Source organism: Nicotiana tabacum, chromosome 19 (assembly GCF_000715075.1).
Source record: "Nicotiana tabacum cultivar K326 chromosome 19, ASM71507v2, whole genome shotgun sequence".
NCBI lineage: Eukaryota > Viridiplantae > Streptophyta > Magnoliopsida > Solanales > Solanaceae > Nicotiana > Nicotiana tabacum.
Genome location: NC_134098.1, coordinates 140836289 through 140842288, shown reverse-complemented (window position 1 = coordinate 140842288; position 6000 = coordinate 140836289).

The following is a 6000-nucleotide window of genomic DNA, read 5'->3' as shown; positions in this document are numbered from 1 at the left end:
GTGTAACAAGATGCAATGTATTTAAGGGCATTCCCCTTTTCACTTAAAGATGATGCGAAGCAGTGGCTTCGAAGCTTGCCAAATGGATCAATTAGAACATGGGAGGAAATGACCAGAACATTTCTTGATAAATATTTCTACTCACCCAAGACGGGCAAGTTTAGAAGAAAAATCCATAACTTCTGCCAGAAAGAGAATAAAACTATTTTTGAAGTATGGGAGAGGTTTAAGGAGATAGTTAGAAGGTGTTAACATAGCGGAATTGAACTCTGGATCCAAGTCCAGGATTTTTCGGATGGATTGACACCGGCCTCGCGTAGAAATTGAGCAATGAAGTTGGAGGCCCTTTTATGAAGAAGACTCTAGATGAGATAGTTACAATTCTTGATGAATTATCCGAAGATGCTAATCAGTGGCCCTCTGAGAGTATGGAAAGAAGAAAATCAACTGGTGTTCACCAAGTTGATGCTACTACATCTGCGCAAGTATAACTTGATGCTATGGCTAAAGAAATACGGAAGCTAACTGTAGCTTCGATGCAAAATGTACACCACGCAACTTGTGATATATGTGGAAGAGGACACCCCACCCATGAGTGTCAAGCCTCAACTGAGGAAGTAAATGTTGTAGGAAACTATAATGCAATGAGTCAGAGGCACGTCGACATTTCATGGAGTTCACCTAGGGGTACTACAAATGCATGGCAACAAAACAACCCTAGATTCCAAGAATAAGGAGCTACAAATTTTCAAAATCAATAGAGGCAGCAGTATCACTCTCCACAGTCGAATCAATCTAGCATGAAAGATCTTATGAAGACCTTCATTATCAAGACAGATGAGAGGCTTGATGCCCATGATGCAGCTATCAAAGAATTGAGTACATCTTTTGAAGACTGGAATAATAGGTTGGGCACTTAGCTACTCTAATATCGGAGAGAGCCCCGGGAACACTTCCCGCTGATACTGAGAGAAATCCAAAAAAAATAGTGATAGCTATAACTCTGAGAAATGGGCAAGTGTTGAAAGATCCCACCCCGATCCAAAATGAGGTGAACTTTGAAAAATAAAGTGAGAAGCAGTTGAAGGGTGATGTTGATAAAAAGAATAAAGGCCTGATGAAAACTGAGAAAAAAAGGAAGAAAAATCAAGAAGGGCGGAACATGATGAGAGAAAGCATATGTATGCGTTGCCATTTCCCTAAAAGCTGAGTCGAGAAAAGCTGGACAAGCAGTTTGAGAGATTTATAGATGTGCTGAAACAGGTTCATGTAAACCCACCATTCACAAAAGTGCTCTCACAAATGCCGGCTTATGCCAAGTTCTCGAAGGAGATTCTGACAAAGAAGAGGAAAATAGAAGAGACCTCAGTGGTCAAGCTCACAGAGCATTGCAGTGCAATATTGTAAAATAAACTCCCACAAAAGTGTGGAGATCCAGGGAGTTTTACCATACCTTGCTCTTTAGGCACTACTAATTTTGATAAGTCTCTATGTGATTCTGCTGCCTCAATTAATTTAATGCCTCTATCTATTTACAGGAAACTGGAGAAGGAGATTGGAGAGATAAGGTCTGCACCAATATCTTTGCAGCTGGCAGACCAAACGACTCTAATACCCGAGGGAATAGTTGAATATGTCTTAGTTCGGGTAGATAAGGTTGTATTTCCTGTATATTTCATAATGGTTAATATGAAAGAAAACAAGGAGGTCCCCCTCATCCTAGGAAGACCATTCCTAGCAATGGGTAGAGCAGGGGTAAAAAGGGAGAAGCTAGCTGCTAGTGTTGTGTGGAAAGTGAAGGGCGAGAAAGAGAAGACTGCAGCGAGCGAAAAAGATAAGTGTGGGGTGTATCCAAGGAAGGCCGAGAAGAAGCTGTCTGCATGGATGTGTGCATTTGTTCGGGCGCGAGGGATGGAGCCCAACTTCGATTCAAACGCCGACTAGATGTTCAGGAAAGTTGTCCTTACCTCTTTATTTTTATTTGTATGTTATAGGGACATGACACAATTTAAAGTGTGGGGTAGGTATGTATATATGTATAGAATGTATAAATGTTTATGTGTGTTTTTGTAATTCATTTGATTGAAAATTTTAAAATTGTTTACTTTTCCCTACGATGGATGTCATTCGACAGGTTTCTTGATATATATACATCTTAAGATATATATATATATATATATATATATATATATATATATATATATATATATATATATATATATATATTATTTTCTTTAGGTAGTATAATAATTCCCCCTGGGTTTTTCTTTGTGCCGCGGTTCTTTTTCAAGGGTTTGTTTGAACCAGGTATAGTTAGTTTTTTTTAGGAGCATGAGATCTTGTGCTATGATTTTAAATGAAAGCAATATCTCTTGACTTTATTATGCCTTGAGAATAGTATGTGCTTTATTTGTGACGCTTAGGCTCAGTTTTTGACTCTTGTATAAGCACCTTAAATTATATGATCTTAACTTTGCTTACTGCTTTGACTAAAGTATCTTGATAGTCCAATCTTGAGTGAGTTATGCGCCATATGTGTGAGAGGTTTTGTGTTATTCTGTGCATTACATTTGATGTCTAGAACTTGCCCCGTGTATTTGCAAAGCGAAATAGTAGTTTAGTTCAGTCTTGGAAGTGATATAGGTATTTATTTGTTGAGCCAGCTATATGCTTTTACCCACTAAATTGTTATGTATCTTAGTTAACCCCCTTTGAGCCTAAAATCTTATTTTTTTTGGCAACCACATTATAAGCCTTACCCTTTTATTTGAATTGACCATCTATTTGAACCATTTACCTCTCATGAGCACTTGAATTAGATATGAACTTTGTAAAAGTTGAAGTGTGGGGTTGGTTGGTTTGGCTTTTGAGTAGAACTATTAAAATAAGAAGAAAGGTGCACTGTTGTGAAAAAGTATGAGCCACTTGAATCGAAAAAGAAAATAAAGAAAAAAATAGTTTATATTCATTGATAGTGGTAACTCTTGATGTATTTGTGCTTAAAGAAGTTGGGAGTTGACGTATATTGATATAAAGGTGGAGTTATGGTTTGACATAAGTATGGAGTTTTAAATGGTTAAATTATATGTATTAAAGTGCTTTGGCAGGTGTAGTCACGTTTATATCAAATATATCCTACCCATCCCGCAACTTACATTACAAACAAATAAAGTCCTACTTGATCCTTGACTGAATAAGCTCAATTAGTAGAGTAGTACACTACGGAAAAGCATATGGTACATTTTTTGTTGCACATGAATGTTGTTCTGAGAGTGAGCGAATTCTTCCTATCTTGAGTTCCTAATTGTTCTTAAACTTTATTATTTGTGGAACTACTCTCTATTCTTGTGTGAGGGCACTTGATTCATGAAGGAATGGTAATGTCATTGACCTATGTATTAGACTAAGTGAGCAGGTTGTGAAATATGGGTGGTGTTGTTGAGTCAACACTTGAGGCGAGGATGTTACGGTCTTGTGCTTAATCTGTTCTATTATTCTTGGTGTGATGAGTTAGAAGAGTTGTTTAAAAAAAGGTCATGTCTATGTGAAGTGTAGTTTTATTGCTCGAGGATGAGCAATGATTTAAGTGTGGGGGGTGTTGATGGTAGGCTATAATCCCGTGTTTTAGTCACTTATTGCACTATAATTCACTGCACTTTACTTATATTGAGCTTTAATTAGGCATGTTTTATACTTATTGTGCGTTTTATACTTGTAGGAGTAATTTCGATCTATGTAGATGTTGTGGAATGAATTCATGCTATTTTTGATCTTTGAAGTCTGAGTAAAAGCCCAAGGATTAAGTTGGGATCGTGTTCGAGGATCAACGGATGATAGTGCACTTTAAGAATGCAACGAAGAATCGAGCAGGCATACTGCACATTGTCCAGTAAAATGCACATAACTTTTAGCTCAGAAATCCTTTTGGGCTACACAATATATCGTTGCAACACTATTTAAAAGGGCTGCAACTTTCATGTTTTACACTTTCCCAAATTCCCAACGGATACCACACTGGTGCATGACCAAGTGTGCGATCGCGCAATGGGCGCGCACTTGGGGCAGAACGGTGTGCAAAGTGCGTGACCAAGTGCGTGAGCAGGTCCCCAAGTGCGCGACTGTGCATGTACTGTCTGAGAAATGTCCTATTTCGCTAAGAAAAGGGATAGTTTCGTCCATTTTTGTTTTGGGGCGGATTAAATACCCCAAAACACCATTTTAGAAGAACTTTTGACATATCTTAGACCTAGGGAAGCTAAGGAGAAGGGGGAGAAGCAATAGCACAAGGATTTCATTCTTCCTTACTCAAGATCCGGGTTTGGATTGTATTTTTGTTTTCCTCTACTTTTATTTCATTTGTGAAGAACTTCTCTATATCTATGGAGTAATTCCTTTTGGGTTTTAATGGATTTGGTGTATTGATAGTTGTTTGTGGATTATAACTCTATTTTTATGTATTTGAATCATTTTTGGATGATTTAATTGTTGCATCTATGTTCACTTGGTCTTATAATCGAGAGAGGCATAACTTGTGATATATTTGCACTATATTGTTGGTTGAGTTTATAGATTCTTCTAAGTAATCGAAAGAGGCTAGTTTAATCCTTGATTAAACCTAGTTAGGAGGATAATTGAAAGAGGTTCTCCTAAAGACCAATCCATTACGCAGTTTTTCATATCTTCACCGAGCCTAAATTGGTTCATATTGTGAGGTTGAGACTTAATTGAGAGAAGAGTTTCTACTAAACAATTGTACTGATAATTAAGTGAATTCGAGAAACTCACTTGAACATTAAAATTGAATTATCTAGAGTTAGATCCCGAATAATTATCTTGCACATATACCATCAACCCATATTTTCTCCCATTGATAACTCCCTTGCTTACCTTTGTTGTGATTGTCATTAGTCAATAGCTGTAGATTTTAGATTATTAATTATATGAACCTGAACTGTTGATCCTCCTAGATAGAAATCTAGCTATAGACTATGATAATACTATTTAACTCCAATCCTTGTGGACACGATAGTTTACTATACTATCTTTGAATAGCGAGCACAACTTAAGTGTGTGTTTTACGCTAGTCAGTTTCATCACTGTTGTGCCCGGAAGCTCAGCTCCCGAATCATTATTTTTTGTGATTTTATCTTCATTCAAAGGCTAAGTATTGTGCATCTCTTAATTATTTTATTATTTCAGGATCAAATTAATTCACTTGTCTAGGAATCACATATAAATTCAACTGTACTATTTTATAGGTAAACAGTTTGGCGCCCACTGTGGGGCCTCGACAGCCGTGTAATTAAGTTGATCCTTGCCTTTTTTACTAACGTGTTTCGGTTATTTATCTTAGCAAAAATCATAAAAAATGGCAGTTAATGGTGTTAACAACACACACAATCTTGAGGTTCAAGGAGACCAGCCTCATCTCGAGGATTCAGTCAGTGACAACCATAATAAGGGAAACGATACCACGCTGGTCCACGGTAGGCGGTACCCACGACATATTCGAGAGGCAACTCCCGATGATGCTGAAGAGGAGCATGTTGTTGATGTGGTAAGGGTCCTACAAGAACAACAAGTGATCATTCTAGGCCACCTCATGTTGCAGGATAAGATTATGATGGAGTTGAAGCAGGAATTTTTGGGGGCTTCAAATAACACGAATAGACGAGATCTGGTTCCTCCCGGTGCTCTCGCGAATCAAACAACGCAGAGGGTCGACAACAACACCCTAAGGGGCGAAGTTGGCTCCGATAGGGATGGGGGAGCGGATCTAGCCCCAATAATGATACGATCCCTTCAAGAATGAACTCTTACAGTTTATGAGGGAAATGAATGTCTGCATGGACCAAATCCTAGGCGCACCACCGGTGTTAAAAGCTTCAGATTCAAAAAAGTATTCTCAGTTGCCATACAAACCAAGCGTAGCACCAGAATTAATCCTGAAGCGGTTTAAAATGCCTGACATGCCAAAGTATGATGGAACTTTAGACCATC